The sequence below is a fragment of the Polistes canadensis genome, unplaced genomic scaffold (assembly GCF_001313835.1).
Source record: "Polistes canadensis isolate GaletaPanama2010 unplaced genomic scaffold, ASM131383v1 scaffold_2, whole genome shotgun sequence".
NCBI lineage: Eukaryota > Metazoa > Arthropoda > Insecta > Hymenoptera > Vespidae > Polistes > Polistes canadensis.
Genome location: NW_014569549.1, coordinates 691917 through 712460, shown reverse-complemented (window position 1 = coordinate 712460; position 20544 = coordinate 691917). Strand labels below are relative to the sequence as shown.

Genomic DNA, 20544 nt, shown 5'->3' with positions numbered 1-20544 from the left:
AATCAAAATTTAACCATAAGCTCTTCCTGAACCAACGTTGAATTGAGTCCTTGTGATCAAGGATCTCTAATGAACGTACTTGATGCAACTGACCCTTGGACTTCACTCCGATGTCTCGTCCAAAGTTTAAAATTATTTTCATTAGATTTGTCTGTCTCCTCCGAGCTGGTAGAATTAAATTTCGGTGTAAATGCGACCGCACCAAACAAGATTTCTACTTCGACCATGAAATTCCAAATGTTCGTAGAATCATTTGACGAGAGAGAGAGAGAGAGAAAGAGGGAGAGGGAGGGGGGTTGGGAAACTGTATCGACCTCGACTTTCTTATGCTAGAAGAAAATTAACCTGATTACGCGTAATATTTCACGCTTAACAGACTTATGAAATATATTTAGTATTCATTAACGTTAATTTTACGAGCATCGTGAAATTTCACATTCGTCTCTATCATCTTAAACGAATATTATTTTTCCATCGAGAATATTTCACTACCAAGTTGAATTAATCATTCCATACGAATAATGTTTAATTATAAATAATAAATCATTTTCTCTATGTATATATATATCTTATATTATATCGGTTGTTCAATTTAATTATGTAAATGTATAAAAACAAATGTGACAATTAACTTTTGTATAAATCTCTTTGCTTTTTCGATCGAAGATAGTATCTCGATTGTCCTTATATTTTCATTTTCTTTTTTGATAGAATAATCAAAAATATTTCAACCTAAAATTAGAGACACATAAATATACATTTGATTATTTTTATCGAAATAGCATCAAGGATAGTGGTAAAAATGGTATAATAAAAATGACATAAAAAAAAGAATGGAAGATTTTTATGGCGATAAGGAAACGTCTTTATCGTACATACATATGTATGGGACTATAATAATTTGCATATACATATATAAATATATATATATATACGTAATGCATAGGTTCGTAAACATAGAAAGATGTTCGAGAAAAATTGTCGAATGTATTCCCCATGTCTTGATCTTGCCTGGGTACTCGAGCCACCCCTTTCCTTTTACCCTTCTTCTTTTTCTTCGAAAAAGGGGTTCCTCCTCCCTTGCACACTTAAAAAATTGCCTGCTTTCGCTCCTCATTCTCAATGTCTCGCATTGGATTGACGTTTTTCTACCATCACCCCAAATCCTGCGCGTTCCTTGCGATAGATCACGTATCACCATTGTGTAAAAGAAGAAGAAAACAAAAGGGGGGAGGGGTGTAAAAGGGAGAGAGTGTTTGAGAGAGTGTGTCTGAGATGATTAATTTATTGCATAAACTAATTTTGTTGAGATTTCAAACGAGATCGAATATAATTATCAAATATAATTTAATTTAAATTATATTATATAGATTTCATATTTTATCTAATAAATGATTATATTAATTATTAATTATTTTCCATATGAGATAAATGAAAAGAAAAATTGTTGAAAATGAATACACCAAAATTTGAGATCTTTTCTCGTTGATCATGTTTATTTAATTTTTTTTTTTGGGGGGGGGGGTGGAGGATGATTTCATTCTTACAATATGGTATATATTTTCCTTTCGGACCATCGTCAAAATATGATTCGAATTCTTCCAGTATTTTGGATTTATCTCGCAACATACTACACGCTTATCGACAACATCCGGCTTACGAGATTGAATCCAACGAATGTGTCTACGACAGATAGCGAAATAACGTGACGCACAAATAAAAGCGGAAATGACGCGATGGGTTAAATTTGATAGTGTCTTTTTTCTCCCCCATTAAATTCATAATTTTTCTTTTTTTTTTATTATTTTTGTTTCAGTTTAATCCATCATAATATTGATGTTTAACAGGTTTTTTTTATCATCCGTATAAAGGTTCGCACGTTCGGGGCGAGTTTTGAAACGTTTCGACAAGATTTGAATACTTTATAGGAAATTTCATTTTTGAGAAAGGGGGGAGGAAAAAACAAAAATGTTCGTATAAATAATAATCGAGAAAAAGTTTACACTTGACCAATTAAAGTAATTAAAATATAATATCTGAAAAGTAAACGTTATTATTTCATACATCATTTACAAGCGGAATAAATGAAAGAATTAATTTATGAAATAAAAAATTGTAGATGCACGAAAAGTGCATTCAATAAGTATCAAAGGTATCTATACCTTTGAGAAAAATATAACTCGAAAAATTATATCTTTATCATCAATTAGAAATAATAACGCAAAATCCGGTCCCGGTTGTTAGGGAAAACAAAAAAAAATAACTGTAATATTTATTTTAAAAAAATAACGCGATTGTGGTGCTTATATTTGATTTATGGGTGGGGAGAAGAGGGTTTGGAAAACATTTATAATATCGATTACGAGTTGGTAACGAGTTGAACGAGTGGAAACAATATTTTCTGAAAAAGTAAAAGTACGATGTACAATAATATAAAAATCTGTCGTGTTGCCTAAAAGTATATATTTACACACGGTGTGGTGTGTAAAGAAATGAAACTTTAAAACACAACAGCAGAATTATTAAAGTTATTAAGTCGAGATACGTAGTTTGTTATGTTACTCGTAAATGGATCGTTGTCATAGCAACATTCGAGCTTTCACGAACGTACCCATCATCGTGTTCCATATTTTCACTCTATTTAACCCGTTCTTTGAAATCCGTGTAACGAAATTTTGTACTAGATATGTATACGTAAATATGCATTTACGTATATTAATCTATAATAAATGCACGACGACAATGTACAGAGTGTTCTGTTATAACCGATGATCAAATCGAACAGAGGGGAATGATTTTTCGTGAAAAATTAAAAAAAATAGTAAGATAAAGCGTAATTCAAATTTATTCATGCGAGAGAATTGGTTTTTAGTTTTCTTTTTTTTTTTATTTTTACGATATACAAGACGTTGAAAAAAAAAATACATTTCGGCGTAACTTCGAGAGAAGGAGGAGGGGATGGTGGTTTCGATTAGCAAAAATCAGAAGGAAAACAAAAAAAGTTCGTGCGATCGTAATATGCATTCCCCACAACTTACTCTCCCCCGAGATACGATCTCGTTTCCGAATTAAAGCCATTTTTCAGAGACCACATAGGACATACGATTTTTACGAACTTCGTTTCCAATTTGAAATGCATTCAAAATTCCCATCGAAATTTTAATTCCAACATATTTTCGGCTTAAAATATATTCCAACCCAATTACCTTATTCTATTACAAATCTTATAAACTTTCTTACGAAATTCTATCTCGATAAATTTTGTCAAGAAAATTGTATTTGGGAAAAATAAAAAAAAAAAAAAGAAAAAATACGCGTAAATCTAAATTAGAATTTATATTTATAAATAGGATGTTACTTTTTTCCTCTTCTTCTTTTTTTTCCCAAGCAATACGATACGCGAAGTTCGCGTGTAAACATTATAAATGCAGTCGTACTTTGTTAGACCGGGGCTCGTGTTCGTAACTTCCCCAACCCTTCACCCCCAACCCACTACTCTAGTTCGATCCTCGTTCTTTCCTCCATTTTCATTGGTCGAAAAGAAATTTAAGAAACGTCTCGCCGTTATTACGTAGACTCTTTCGGAGTCTCTCTTTCAGACAGTCTCGTATTATCCGAGTGGTTTTTCTCGAGAAAACAAAACGGGGGGGGGCAAGCCGGCGCAGAGGGGGTGGGGGTGGTGTGGTGGAGGATGCTTTGGCTCCTTTTCCCCGCCCCCTTACCTCTTCGTTTTCTTTCGTTACACGCCAAGGAGGAGGCGTCGAGATAAAGAGAAAAGATCAAGATAAAAATAAAGATAAAAATAAAGATAAAGATAAAGATAAGGAGAGGAAAAAAGAAAGAAAGGGGGAAAAAGAGAGAGAGAGAGAGATAGAGAGAGAGAGAGGGAGAGTAAAAGAGAAAGGTAAAAATCAAGAGATGATCTCGCCCTCCTGAGTCTATTTGCGCGGACAAATGTTTACAATAAACTGGCAGCGTAGTAATTTTCCTGCGCCACGTGCCTTCGGCCATAGACAAAAGAGTTATTGTCTAGGGTTGCCGTCCTATAGTAGTGGCGGCGGAATGGTGAAGGGGTAGAGGGGGATTGTGTTCGTCTATGAAGGAGGAAAAAGGAACCTACGAAGAAGCGTGGAAGAGTAGAAGGAAATGGGAAGTGGGTGGGATGTTGGAGGGAAAATGTGTGCGTGCGTAAGAGAAAGAGATGGAATAGAATAGAATGGAATAGGATAGAAAGAGAAAGAAAGAAAGAAGGAAAGAAAGAAAGAAAGGAATAAAAACAGAAAAAAAAAAGAAAAATGGAAAAGAAAAGAAAGCAAAAAGATGCGTGGCCGTAGGCAGGCGCGTATATAAACGCAAGAACGATTCTTCGAATCGTCATTTCATTTTTTCTTTCTTCTATCTTCTTGATTTTTTTCTCCTCGAGAAACTGATATATTTTCTTTTTCTTCTTCTTCTTTTTCTCTCTCTTTAACGTTTGATGATATTTCAGATTACGGTATTAGAGAGTGATGCACGTTTAAATAAGGTAAGAAAAAGTAAATATTTATGTTGTATTAAAAGAATAAATACTTTTTGAATGATCCTTGTTTTCATGTATCATCTTTTTATCGTCGAACGATTGAACGATTGGTTGGTTGTTGCGTACGTAGAAGTTATGTATCAGTTAAAAGGGGGATGACTTAGGATAGACCAAGTACCAAAGAGAGAGAGAGAGGTATATGGTTGTTAGGAAACGTAGGCAGGTTGCTGCTGCTGTTGCTGCTGTTGCTGCGTTGGTGAAATTAAACCGCAGGAGCGTGTTCGTAGCATGGGAATTCCTCCCCGTATCAAAATTAAAGTCACGTATGTGTCCTCGACGAGTAGGCTCGAGTAGCTGAGTAGTCGAAGGAGAGACGAGAACCGAGTTAAAACAAGCTACGATTAAAGCTCGATATGCGCATGCACCCATCTGAGTTCCTGCTGCTGCTACTACTACTACTACTGCTAGGTATTATATATTTACATACAAGGCTACTTTTCGAAGTACCTTCTTCTTTTTCTTGTTCTTCTTCACTTTCGAAATGGGGACGGGAGGGTGTGTGTCTGTGCGAAACGAATCGTAACCCGTTCGAAAAGTAGGGGGAAATACATATTCATCAAATCAATGTCACGTTTTTTTGTTCCTTGATAAAGTAGGGAAAACGTTCGTACCATTCTCCTTTGTAACTACTTAAGCACGTACGAATTTCAAATATTTTATTATCGAAAGAATATTTTTGATTCTTTTTTCTCTCTCCTTCTCTACGTTCGTTGTTTTTGTCCAATCACAACGTCTTTTTTCTGATACGTTTTTCTTTTGTTTGTCCCGTGATAAAGTGAAATTTAATTGGTTTATCAACTGATTAAATAGTTTTGTATCATAGATGTGGTTGATGGGAGAATAATGAAAATAACTAAAAATATTATAAAGTTGGTGGTATTTAATTTGATATTTATCTCCTCACCCTAGTCCCCACGCCCCCACACTCCTACCCCACTAAGCCACCCCCTTTCTCCATTGTTTTGAATCTTTGCTATGGGAATTCGACTAGTTCCCTATGCTCGTTAAACGTTTCTCCGTTTTAAAAAAACAAAGGCTAGGAACACATTTTTCTACGCAAGTTTTATTTTTAATTTTATTTCCCAACTCCTCCCCACCCATCACCGCCTGACCAATCCTCTGCTTTCTTTGTCTATGGTTTTTTTACGTTCCCTTTTTTTTCTTGTTTCGAAGTTAATTTAAATACAAAAGTACGGCAAATTGTATAAAGCAAACTAAACAATGAATATAAAGTATTCGATAAAGATAAATCAATTAATTTGTTAACTAATTTACATTTTTCTCTTTTTTTTTTATATAAGAAAGTTTTGATATTCGTTGACTTGTATCTCCGAGTCTTTTTTCTTTTTTTTATGTTTGCAATATTATATCGAATTATTATTAAAAGATATCTTACAATTATACTCGGTGATCATACATTATCGAACAATTAGATTATCTCATGCTAGTTGACACATGCAATTGAGAACGCGTTGGTATCTATAATTTATATTCTTACTTATATGAATACGTGTATGCATGTAGATATGTAAATATTTATGTTACAACACGATGTATACACATATATTATTGCATTATATTATTGCATGACAGACAAACCTATATAAACATACAGAAGAGACATTAAGATTCAAAAATCGCGTATAGCGTTCGTGTGTCATTATTATTGACTCATGAATCATCAAGGAGAGACTAGGTTCGTGGATTATTACGCGATCGCAAACTCGTTCGACGAGTCTCGAGGCGTTGTTGGTTGTCTGTGCATATGATTTTAAAGATGATTCAATCGTGATTATTCTCTTTCGCGAAGGTTACACTTCAACCGTAACATTTAACGCGACGTATACGTCATTTTCGTTCTTTTTTTTTTTTTTAATTTCGTTCCTTACGATAAAATGTGTAAAACGAAAGTTATAAATGAACAATTTACGTTCGTTCGTTTTGATTTCTAATCTGTTGAATTTTCGATTGCAGGTGATAAAGACGATTGTGTCCTTGAATGAAAATGGAATACAACAGCGGTTAAGGGATTCTATCATCAAGGTAATAGAAATAACGATAGCTATTAAAACCTATTTTACGATTCGATAAAACGGTCAAGCAAAAATTTTATTGGCGAACGTGTTGTCCAGGGTGTTGTAGTAATGCTTATGTAGTATCAGAACCGTAGAAGGTGAGACGTATATATATATATATATATACCTACACGGTTTATTCGTCTTCTCCCTCTTTGACTTTCTTTAAATGGTAGTTCACCAACCAGTTTTTATAAGGATTACGTTTTTCCATTGGCTCAATGTGCTCTATTTTGTCTTCTTCTTTCAATCATCGTTCTCTTTCTTTATCTTTTTGGGCCTTTTCTTCTGTCTGAATAACAGAGCCTTCGGTAGACCAACTATGGTACGAAAAAGGTCAAAGAAATGGACTCAACCCCCCGAGATACGAAAAGAGAATAAACAAGATAAAAGTATTCCAAAAGAATACTTTAGCTGGGATTGTAGTCGATATGGAAATGTGGGTCACGGTGCTTCGCCAGACCCACCATGCGTGGTTGCTCAGAGGATACCGGCTAGGTAGAGGTACGCGCGGGTATCCGGCATGCGTACCGCGCCCGTAATCCTTCATGCGACCAATCGATTTGCTACGAGTCCTGCGATCCTCGGTGTACCGCCAATATCCTCCTCAATATTGCTTAATTCCATTAAAAATCAACCCCAATTAACCGCAAATCCGGCCAATTCTACCCTTTCCCGAAAATAATATACTAATTGGATGATACAAATTTCGATCATCGTTTTATTTCATTTAACTTTATCATCTTTTCTCTCATTTGTTAATGTAAATAACTTCTTTCATTGAAATCATAGGTATTTCATTGAGTTTACTAATACCAGTCTTTCCTTTTTTCCTAAAATTGATGCTAATAAGGATCTGCATTAGCAAATGCAGGAATACGTTTTGCCTTCGACTACACGGTATTCTTACACGGATGCATTTACAATGGTGCAACCCTTTCGAAATGAAAGAAACACGGTATGATACGATACCGTACGAGTAGAAGAGCTATTTGCAAATGAGGAAAGTATTTGGATTACGTCTACATTTCGATACCACTTTTTTTTACGCTTTACTACATATCGATTAAATTCCAGTTTAATTAACAATCTTTATATTGTTATATAATTAAACTCCAATTACTTCTATGTATATATATATATATATATATATACGCATGTATAAAATAAATATATTATCTATTAATTTATAATTACCGAGATATTACATTAGTATGTATATAAACAAATTAATATTATAATTCATACGAAAAACATAATCTTATTTATTTCGCAAAACGAACGAACAAACAAACGTACGTAAAAAACAATTCAATTCAATTAAATTCAAGTTTACAATTCGTAGAAAAATATGTTCTCGTATTATCGTCTTATTTCTTAAACGAGTTAAAAGTAAATCCATCGAAATTTGTTAATAATATTTAAAGAATCAATTAAGGAAAAGAAAAAGAAAAAGGGGTTGAAAAGGTAACAGTTATCGATAGTTGAGAATCACTGTCAACTGCTGTACCCCCCACCACTCGAGGTAACGCGCCGCGCGTTTCCCCCACCAACGAACCGTAGCCAGCAAGAGCACGAACGAAGCTTCCCCTTCCACCGCGTAACGGACGACCACCTCTTCACCCCGCTTCCTGCGTCCGTAGCGCGCGGGTGCCAGTCTACGTTGGATGTTCGCCGCGCGCGTATCGTTTCGCTTAACCGTGTCTCCCCTCTCTTCTTTTTCCCCTCCTTATTCCTTCTACACACATATACACAAGTCTCTTATTATTTGCACATAGAGAATTACGACGCGTTTTACGAAGGAATAAAGAAATAAAGAAAGAAGAAATATTCACAAGTGCGCGATAACGTAAATTTAAATCCTTAATTGTTTAATTGTGTATTAAAAAAAATTTCAATTAGAATTCGTCGTACATTTTTTCCCTCTCTCTCTCTTTCTCTCTCTTTCTCTCCCTCTCCCTCTCTCTCTCTCTCTCTCGGTATAATTCATAACATATATACATACATACATACTTACACACGTACAAAGAAAGAAAGAGAGAGATATAGAGAGAGAGAGTGAGCGAAAGGGAAGGATAGTATATAAGAAAGAAGAGAAAAATCTAATATATTCAACTTAGGAGTTTTCTCAGGGCCGCCCCATAAATGTCGCGTCGTTCGGTGATTTGTTTTGACATGTGTACAACATAGAGGACTGCCATATTGGATTACAAACGCAACGTTGTATTATTCGAAATAGGGGAAAACAAGGAAAATCTGACACGATTTTCAAGCGTCTTCAAACGAATTGGTAAGCAAAACACAACTTTTTATTATTACTCTGATCCTTTGTTTTTTAAACCCTTTCTTTTTGTTTTGTTTCGTATTACCCTTCCCCCTTTCTTTCTCTCTCTATCTCTCTCTCTCTCTCTCTCTCTCTCTTTGTCTTTTTGTTCGTCCTGTCCCTTTCTTTCATTCTTTGACCGTACAACGAAACAATGGCGTTTTCGTACCGCTCGATAATGAGCGTTGGGACAGCAATCGCGATAAACAACCGGCGACGGTTTAATAATGTGTACGTTTGAGCGCGGGAGAGTTTGGCCGAATGCCATTTCGATTCGATCCACCCTTCTTTTTCGAAACACACATACACATATACATGCACACACAGGAGTGAGAAAGAGAGAGAAGATCGACAGCTTTCCGAACGTTCGTTCGAATGTGAGCTTTCTCTTGGTTCACCATTGGAATCGTCCACTTTTGCTATGTGTTGTGCTTGGTACTACCTCCTCGGACATTGGAAATGCAAAAAAGCGTGGCCGATGATCGCCGATCGATCTTCATTCTCCCCCTTCCCTCCACCTCTTCCTACTCCTCCTCCTCGTCCACCACCTTCTACTCCTTTCCTCTTACCCTCCTGTCCCCCTTTTCCTCCTTCTATTCCTTTTTTTATTTCTTTCATCATTTCTAACGCTCTCCACTTTCTATCGTTTACTCGATGACTATACGACAATTATTATGGTCAAAGACGATTATTCTTTACGGGATTATGGTTTTTTTTTTCTTTTTTTCCTTCTTTTTTGTAAAGTATAAGAAAATATATAAATCAGTTAACGGTGAATTGTATTTTATTTATTTTTCTTAATCTTTGCGCGCCCACGGGGATGGATGGATGGATGGATTATTTACAATAATTGACACGTTAATTTGACATGGTATAATAATTTGTACGTATGTATATCCCCATCTCTTCGTATTGTTTTTATTCTTTCGATTGTATTTTTGCGAGTTCATTTTGTGTTGATTAATAAAAATTGAATTAAGATATTCGTGTGTAGTTATTTCGTAATTCGTCGTTGATATAAAATAAATATAAAATGTAATAATATTGTCAATTGTTTTTTTATTATTAAGAAAATTCATTCGTATATATATACACTTTTAATTATATTTCAATTTTATGATTTATTTTTTTTCATCGCCTAAATATCGTTAATCTAATGTAATATTATTTTTTGTGTGCATTTTTTTAATAATCAAAAATACAGGATTCATTTTCATTGCTATATTGTTTTTAAATTAAATCTAATATTAGAGAAAATATAATATAATCTTATAGATGTTCACATAAAAATGAAATTAAATATATTTGTTTTTTTTTTTTATATACTTATTTATATAAATCGATACAAACTTTTCGAGCCCAACACCCCCTGCCACCCCCCTTCAACAGAAAATCTTATCGGTATTATGCGTTTCGATTAATCAAAATTGATGTTCATAGTATTCGATTATTTATTGTATAAACTTATCGAATCGTATACGTGAACATTGAACATTGTACATTGAATAAATTTAATCGATTCTCGACTATATAAAACTTTGTTCATCATCAACATAATCGATATTTCTAACGTTACTGAACTAACTATTACGATTTTGTTAGAAACATTTTTGCAGTTTATTATAAAGTCTCACAAACCGTATAAGTGCGCTCGCGCATATAAACACGACACACACACACACACACACACACACATTCAGAGCCCCAGAATCGTTCTGACCTAGATTGCACGACGTCATTTGTCCCATCCCCCTTTTTTTTATTTTGTTGTTGTTTTATTTTTCTTTTTTCATAGTCGTTAATTAAGGGTCACTCCTGTAAGCATTCGAACGTACAATTAGCACGCTTAAAAATTTAACAAATCTCGGAATAAGAGTATACAAATATATATATATGCATTCTTTATAAAAGAAAATTTCTTTCATGTGGTTTATGTATGTGTTAATAAGAAATATATATGTGCATATATTTTTCATCTTTTTTTTTTATCGTCAATCGTTATTTTTTCGTGTCATCGCGTTTGTTTATAAATTGCTTTTTATCATTGATGAAAGTTTCACGAAATAAGACCAAAGGCTTAAAAAAAAAAAGATAGAGTCTCTGTGTGTGTGTATGCGTGTGTTTATATTCATGAAGCAGAATATTTGTAAACAGAAAGAAAGAGAGAGGAAGAGAGAGAGAGAGAGAGAGAGAGAGAGAGAGAGAGAGAGAATATTCGTTGGAACGTTGAGCTTGATGCTCCGATTGCATGTGTATACTTAAAATCAGTAGCCCGTTTCAATGCATACGCGTGTTTCCTAGAGTGCACATGAATTTGTAAATACTCTCACGTATGTAAATCTACGCATACTAATAGTAAATAGGAAGCCAATAAATTTATCCGATGCTGTCTCGTATTTACGACTTCTCTATCAATCGCTAATAATTCTATATAAACTGGAATAAGCAATATTTTATTATAGAAGTTTGATATAGTTGCATTTATTATGCTATAATAATTACGAATTAATATACACGCGATAAGATTCATATATATGTTACATATATTACATATTATTATAAATATATAATATTATAAAATATCGTTATTTTTTTATTATTATTTTTAATATCACAAAAACAACAATTCGTATTAAAAAGCGTATATATTAAATTTCATTGCACGTTTAAGCAAAAAGAATAAACTAAGTACTGGTAATTTAATTTTTTTCATTCAAAATTCTTATTATACTTTAATAGTTTTCTAAATTTTTTTTCTTTTTTTTTTAAAGATAAAAGATGCAAGTATTCGTCGTCGGCGTGTCGTTTTAAGATTAGTCTTAATTTCTATGAGGAAATTTGTTTCGTTTTATAATTGTTAAAAAAAAAAATAAAAAAAGGAAATGTAAAAAATAGTATTCCTTTTTTAATGTAATATAAAATCAGAAAAATGTAGTCATCGCGCGTGTGGTGTGACCCTCACATCGTTCAATATTTTTATTCTTGAATTAGGAAATTTGTGCGTTACGTAACGATGAAAGAGAAACGATTCGAGAACTCCTACGCATATAATACCATACGTCTTCTCTCAAAAGAAGATGATGCGTGGGAAGAAAAACTCTGTGGCAGTTATTTTGGCGCTATACCAAAAATATCTAACAAATTATTATTGTTATCCTTTTTTTTAACGATCGCGAAGATAACGTTATTGCATAAAAATATGTTTTCTATATTTTTTTTTTCCTTTTTTTTTTTTCATTCGCCCAGGTATTTCAATTCTTAATTTGCATTCTGCGTTTATCTACATTCATTTCGTTGGTTTTTTTTCTTTTTTTTAAAAATTGCTCAATTTTTTTTCTTCTTCTTTACCAGTGTTCACAAACAGTTACAGCAGTAATTATTACAAACGTCCGACGAATAATTATCGTTACTGTTTTTTTTCTCTTTCTATTTTTTTTTTAATATCACAAAAAAACGACACTTCGTATTAAAACATAAAATTATCGAGTTCCCTAATTGTTTTTTTTTTTTTTAGGCTAATCATTTCGTGAGTATCGTATAATTTATAGTTCGTTATAATGATTTTATACTTAAAATTTTGAATTCCGAACAAATGGGGGGGAGGCAGGGGGTGGTAAATTTCGTTAAATTTAAATTTGTTGATACAAAATAGGAGCACAGGAGGATGAGGGATTGAATTTTTGGGATATCATTTGAAAAAAAAAAAGAAAAAGTGATGAGGAGGGGGTGGATCATGGAAAGGGGACGACAACTGGCACGATTTCGATGTATCTTCGCACCTTCGTAATAGCATTTGTTTACCGTTAAGTCAAAATTGGCCGAACTCTCGCTGTCTTCGTCTCGAGGACGACGTTGCAACCGGTTTACGAGGGCCATTATTCTCGCCTCACCTTTCGTCGTTAGCAGAGGTGCTCGCTTCGATTCGAACGAACAAAGGAAGAAGTCTTCTTCTTCTCCTTTTTCTACTTCCCCTTCCTCAACATACACACATACACACGCATACGTCTACACATATACGCACGCATGCTGCACGCACGCAAATTTTTATTATTTATTCTACGATGCGTTGTGTGTGTGTGTGTGCAAACAGGTTTTTTTTCCCATTTTTTTTTCCCCCTCATTTCAACGTGACAATTTTCATTCCCTCGTTGTAATTATAATAAGACCAAAAACAAGAGTGAATCCTTGAATTCGTGGATGACCCCGAATAAAGAGGCAATTTTTTTCGTTGCTTCTTCATTTAGTCGAATATATAATTTTTGATCTTTTTTTACCTTATATCGGCTTAGAAGTTTTTTTTTTCTTCCGATAATTCAGTTCGCTCCAATTATTGACTCGAGAATTTAAGTACTTCGTTCTACTTGAGTATTGAAACAAAAAAAAAAAGAAAAAGAAAGAAAAAACCTTACATCGTATTAGTCTAATATTTAGTGCATCTCGTCGTAATTTAAACGAAAAGTTTAACCGCAAAATGTTATCTTTAACGAAAGAGATCACTTATATTTTCTTCACATTCATGCGATTCGAGTGATCCTTAACTCGGTCGGAAGTTTGAAATTGGACCTGCTCTCTCTCTCTTTGAGCTTGTTTATTTGACGTTTCTTCGGTGCTTTACAGTTTGTACATGGGCCACTTCACGTACTATCCACGTGCACGTTCCCTCTCTCTTTCTTTCTCTCTCTCTCTCTCTCTCTCTCTCTCTCTTTTTCTTGTTCTATCTTGTTCTCTGTAGACTATTCATAGCATCAACTAAGCGGGTCACGTTCAGTGTTTTTCAGCTCCTGTTACACGAAAGCAGAAACATAGATTGACAATGAGAGACTAAAATGCAAAAAAACTAAAGTTTATGCATGTATCGTATACGTGCATCTATCTTGAAATAATAAAAATGTTATTTTTATTAGTTACGTTCATATCATTGTCATTATAACTAAAGAAAGAATCAAATGAAACAATTCGTGTTTTCGGTTGACGAAATTTCGAGAATATTTGTTGAGACGAAAAGGAACGTTATGTAGTTGACGTTTTCTTAGACGTATGTTTGAAGAACCCTTTAAGTTTTAATTAAATGATACCCTATCGGGGTTCTCAGGATCTAACATTTCGCCTAATCGATGCTAAAGTTAATCTACCTTGGCATAATCGATGTCCAACCGGCTTTACCAATTTCCTCCAGGGCCTCATTTCGAACCACCCCCTCCCTTCTCCTCCTCCTCCTCCTCCTCCTCACATCCCTTCGTACTTTACTTCTTGTTAACTAGGGACCAGAAAGTTAACCATGCAATTAGATTTTTTCTTTCTCGTATAATTATTCAATGATTATGTTATCGTGCATAATTTTTTAAATAATTTGTCTCATTTCTTTTTTTCATGCTAATTTATATGATAACATTATTTAAATTCGTAACATTTTTTTGTCAAATACATTCGTTATCATTTTTATAAGATTTATTTTTGTGTGTTTTTTTTAATTTTTTTTAGAAGAGTTCATACACCGAGGTTCGATCATGGATCCTGTGGCGACAGTTGCGAGTTATAGTTAAAAAGTAAGATATTTTCTTATTTATATTAAATTAAAGAGAAAAAGGTTTGTTCGTGGGATTAGAATATTTAAGTTTATAAAATTTTCATAAAGGTGTAGACGTGATTTTAAATAATAATAATCGGGCTCGCATGATTTTATTCATTAAATTGAATCTACGCGAACAAACCTTTTTAGAGTTGCGATTTTATGCGCATCTCGATTTACAAGATGGCGCTAAAAACGAATGTTTTCTTGATAGCTTCTACGGGCAAATATAGTTAGCGAGTACGAGCTATTATTAGGGAACATTCTTGCTCTCATCGATTACTCTACACTCCTTTTTGTTTCTTCGATCGTTAATAAATTTCTCGTAAAAACGTTTTAATACGATAGATCTTTTATAGGTTAGTATTGTTTCCACATATTCTTTCTTCTCTTTTTTTATTATTTTATATATAAATTTTATTCTTTATTACCGATTGTTTGCGCATCGTATATTCGCGCATAATTTTATTAAACTAGAACTTAATGGCCGGGGAAAAAACATCTTGAAAATATGGTCATTTACTTATACATTAAATATGTCCAATAAAAAAATTCTACAATCACACTTCGCAATGTGCCGCCATTTTTATTTCGTTCCATGGGCGTAACAACGATAAAAGAAATTTGAAAAAAATACATTGTTTCGTCGTACATTCAATTAATTATGCGTGTGGCATAAAAGTTAAACAGTTAACAGTTAATGTTAAATTTTGGAAATTATTTCTTTTTTTTCTTACGGCTTTTCAGTACAAAATGTTCCAATTGCAAGAAAGAAACGGATACAGAGATACGAGCAGACAGAAAAAGTAAAAGATTGAGGTTAGAATCAGTGTGTGAGAGAGAGAGAGAGAGAGAGAGAAAATAAAAGATGGTAAGAGTTAGAACGATTGGCAGAGTAAAAGAGAATTTCAATTGAAAAGAAAAAATGGGAAAACGAAAAATGTCTTATAACGAAGAGTAGAAGCAACACGTTTATTGGATGTTTTTTTTTTTTTTTTACCATAAAAAAACTTTATGTTCGTTATACCACGTACTATAACGGTGTATATATATATATACACACACATGTATCTACGTATTTACGCCGTTAGATTTTAATGAATAGATCCAGCAAAACGGGCACGTACAGAGGTTGGTCTACGAAAACGAGTTGCCTTTTGTGCGATCTACTTTTTATTTGTATCTTTTTCTTTCTTTGTTTGGTTGTTTTCTCTCCCTCCCCCCATTCCATCCCCCCTTATTTTTATAAAAAAGGCACCTACTCGTTCACCGAATCGTCGGATAAGTCGTGTTTGCTTTTCCTATTTGCTCGTTGCTAAATTAGTACTCATGAGTATACTTATTATATAAAAATTATTCTGTGAAAAAGAAATAAGAGAAACAAATAATTGGCTTATAGTAATTTTATTTCGAGAACGATTAATATAACGTTTCTATATAAAAAGAATAGTTTATTTAATAATTCAAGCTCGAAAACGTTTTTCATCTTTAAAACGAGACCTTGATCGTTAGACTTAGGTTAAGAAAATTGTACCTAGTAAAGTTCAAGGACTTAAACGTGATGTTTTCGACATGTTCTTGTTAGGATTACATGAATTTTTTTGTTCAAACTAACGGTACTATCTAGCAACGTGAACATTTCTTGTTTTCCCGATTCTTTACGAGGACAATTGAAAATGTGATGGAATGTATGTAAAAAAAGAAAAAAAATTAAATAAAAAACAGAAAGAGAAAGAGAGAGAGAGTTTAATCGTATCCGATGTGAGAACCTTTTCTCTAAAGAATGATCTTTGTTTCGTTTCGTAAGTTGGCACAGTGCACAATATCTCGCAATTCAGATTATGGATCTGCTATCTTCTCACGTGTCACTTTGAGAGATTCTTTTTCTTCTTTTCTTTTCTTTTCGTTTTTTTTTCATTTTTTATAAATTTGTTCTCCCATCGTCGTCAGACCTTCCCTGCGATTCCTCGTGAAAAATTTGAATGAAAGGCCAAAGTTTCACTTACAATAGGCCTAACACTGTTGTTAGTTGTTAGAGAATCGACGAATTTTAATCGTGGTTTCTTCTTTTAAGGAAATCACACACAACTCGTTTCACTTAAAGAATTTACTTTCTTTTTTTTTCTTCTTCTGATTCTTCTTCTTATTCTTCTTTTTTTTATTACATAAAATATTCAACTTTTTCTTTAGATAATTTCCGTAACATTGGTAACGTGTGCGAAGAAATTTTCTAATGACGATTCGATTAACGTGTTGATATGATTTACGTAATAGAATAAACCTGTTTTTTTAATTTTTGCAATGGAATGATCAAAAATAACGAATAATCATTTTTTCGTTTTAATTCACAATATGTTATCTAATAATTATTGTAAGATATTTTTAATCATATTTAATCCGTCGAAATATTTATTTCGTTTGAACAACGATTTCCCTTAAGCGGGGAAAGAAACAATAACACGTTCGTTTAAAAGTGTACATTTTTTAAAATTATTAAATATTAATAAACATTCGTTAATACTTTTATTATTACCAAAATTAAATACAATTTAGTGTAAAATTAATTTTAACACGTCCTCCTATCAGAATATTCTCTTCCTATTCGTACGCCGACAATACTGTTAATCGTTAAAACATTTCCAACAACAACGACAACGACAATGCGATCACATCAATTTTTTATTACAATCGTTGCATTCAACGCTGCACAATTAAATTAATCCAATTAATGCGTAGCGAAGAATTCGTATCTAAAAACAAAACTTCTCACAGGGATAAGTTTAAAAAATATGTATAATATATAAAACCTAATAGCAAAAACTAGTGTTGCATCTGTGTGTTGTTTGTTGGTTGTTTATGCAGACAAAACGGTGAAACACACGCGGATGTTGAACACCACGTGCAGAACAGCTTCGAACGGAAAGATGTGTGATGTGGGAACGACGTGCTCTCTATTCCGTGCGAAAACTTCCCTCCCCCTCCTTCTCCTTCCCCCTTCTCTCTTTCCCCTATTTCTCTTTCTCTTTGGCTCGACCACATCTCTTTTTCTGTTCATTTTTCTAATTTTTTCTTTTTTTTTCCCCTTCCCTTTCCGAACAAACTCCGACGACAACGTTTTCCCTTATTTTCGATACGATTTAAATTAATCTCTCTTTTTTTTTTTTTTTTTTTTTAAATAAAATATAATATTGTAAAATCCACATTTGTATAAGGAATTGTAATCCGAGAAGAGGATTAGGACAAAAGGATGAATGTGAATACACGTGTTGCCCCTGGGTGATTAAATTAAATTCAAAAACGGGAAGGGGGGTGGGTGGGGGTATGGAATTAAATAGGAAGAAATTCTGATCGGGGGCGCTTTTGGTTTGGTTGAGTTTGAGTTGTTAGCGTTATTTTAGATTAGCCACTTAGAATTTTTGCGTGCCCTTATTTTTTTCGGAGATTCTCTTTAAATATTTTACGATTTAAATATTGACTTTTTTGTTATCTCATCTTAAAACTCTCGCGAAAATACCTTCTTCACAACTAAACTAAACTAAACTAAACTAAACTAAACTCGACTCGACTCGCAATTCCTTTAAATTTAATTTCATTGCTTTGAAGTAGATTTGGTTTCTTTTCTTTTTCTCGACTTGTTGGACCTATTTTTTTTTTCTTTTTTCTTAAAGTCTTGGCTTTCATGTTTGTTTCTTTATTATTCTTCTTCTTCTTCTTCAATGAAAAAAAAATAGATATATATATATATATATGTAGTCAAAGTTTTCTTCTTCTTTGGTAAAAAAAATAGTCGAATTTCTTTCTTGTCCTTGTATAATTATTGTTAAATCGTATCGCGCCAGCTAAAATTGAACGTTTAACGTAATTATTCATAAGTTATGGGAACGGGGAAGTCGGAGGGGGTAGTTTTAGGTTAATTAATTATTCCTCTCTTTCGTATGCAACATGAAAATTTATCGAATCTACGGACATTGGCCCGGAATATACAGAAATAGGACGATCGATCGTGTCCAGGGGTCGGTGACTCGAATAAATATTCTTCTCTCTCTCTCTCTCTCTCTCTTTCTCTCAAAGAAGCAAAAGCCATTGATCGATCGATGTTTAACACCCTCCCTTCCCCAACAAAAAACTACGTTGTTGTTTTATAATAATACCATCACTTTCTAGATAATACAATTTAATGGGAATTCTACTTTTCCTTTTTTTTTTATTGATTATTATTATTATTATTATTATCATAATTGCATACCAATCGTTCGCATTTTTAGTTAGACGAATTTAAAAAGAAAAAAAAAAAGTAGGGTAAAAAATCGATCGAAATTGATTTTCTATCGTTTGGATTTGTGCGTGGAATTTTGTTAATGACGAATTTATTCGATGAGATGATTTAATTTGACATTTTACTGATGTAAAACAATAGTTATGAAATTAATTGTAAATTACGTACGATGAAGAGATAGATAGATGAATAGATGGATGGATGGATAGATAAATAGATAGATCTGTCGTGCTTTAAATGGGTCTCGACAGTGAGTCATCGGTCATCTTTAATACTTTTGACCTAGATCGTGCATTCGGTACACTGTTACGAATTGATTCGTCAATGGTCATACGTACATACATGTAGACTTTTTTGTGTTTGTTGGTTAATTAGAACAGTGGATTGAATGTGAGTTTAAAAAAAAAAAAAAAGAATAGAGAAATATAGAATTCAATTTATAATTTTTATTAGCATATAAAATATAAATAATTGTAATAAAAAAGAGAAGAAAAAAATGTGTCTATTTGTTGACACTTAATAACGTGCTGTCAAAATTAATTACCACAATTATTATTACCTATTATACATATATATCTTCTTTTACTGGTTTAAAATAATTTTATTAGATACTCTTGCGTTTCGAGATAATAAATTATAATAATATTTAGAATAATATTTGCGGAGAAGAAATATTATTTGTGTATTTCTTTTTGTTTATAAACGTTAGATTACAAACTTACTTCAACCCAACGAAAGTAACGAATTAATTATTTCCCCTTTTTTAATATCGCACGTGAACTTACTTTAGAGATTTAAGCATTCCATTTTGTTCCGTAAGTTAATATAATATCCTAACTTTTGAGTTTAATTAGATAATATATATTTTCGGATTAAACATTCAATTTTGACTTGCACGAGTTACGGAGGGTTGATTAAAATATGAACGCTTCAAATTCTTACGATCAAATTGTTTATGAAAAGTTTATGTACTAATCCTGTTAAAGGGATATATTAGGGTCTTGGATGAACGTATCGTGTTTGGGTTCGACAACCCAGTACGTATCCGTTACATCAAACTGGACAGACGACTCGGATTAAGCTAACACAGCACGATACTTTAGTTTCATACTTTCTCTATCATTATATTCGTTGCGTAACGACGGCACGCTTGACCTAACGCGATCCGATTGGTTGCTGGCAATAGTTACTCGAGGAAGTGAGAGGAAACAGAGTACTAACACGTTGTGTGTTGTGTTGTGAGACTCCTTCCTTGAGTCTCCAGATCTAAGACAGAGAATAGTAGTCTGATATTACCGCAAAATCTATTGTACCAATAGAACACATAGAATGAACGAATGAACGAACGTCTTTCTTGGCTGATCGAGGTTACTAATCGTATGTCGTAACATCCTATCATCCAATCAGAAATCGATACATCACCTATTTACTCGTGTATAATATACAGGATGGTTCCAACCAATTATTTGTACACCTAAATATTTTCGTTATTTGTTATAATATTGAAAAATGTTATATATATATAACTCATATGGCACCAAGAGAGAGGTACACAAGGTATTGTAAAATATTTTTTGTTGCGTTTGTGCGATTGTTAGATTGTTCAGAAATTGATACACCAATAATCCAATCAGAAATTGATACACCAATAATCCAATCAGAAATTGATATACCACCTATTTACTCGTGTATAATATACAAGCTGGTTCCAATCAATTACTT

The 20544-nt window shown here is 33.1% G+C and overlaps 1 long non-coding RNA gene across 4 annotated transcripts in view; it reads left to right on the top strand.

Annotated features, from left to right (window-relative positions):
* Window positions 1–20544, top strand: part of LOC106785002 — an 86364-nt gene that overhangs the window by 26396 nt on the left and 39424 nt on the right. Inside the window, exons 2-4 of one of the 4 annotated variants that reach the window (XR_001381474.1) lie at window positions 6554–6622; window positions 8775–8944; window positions 14459–14523. This is a non-coding gene — a long non-coding RNA (uncharacterized LOC106785002). Of the gene's footprint in view, window positions 1–6553; window positions 6623–8293; window positions 8504–8774; window positions 8945–14458; window positions 14524–20544 lie in introns of those variants that run through there. The other 3 variants (XR_001381475.1, XR_001381477.1, XR_001381473.1) reach the window with 3 other exon arrangements.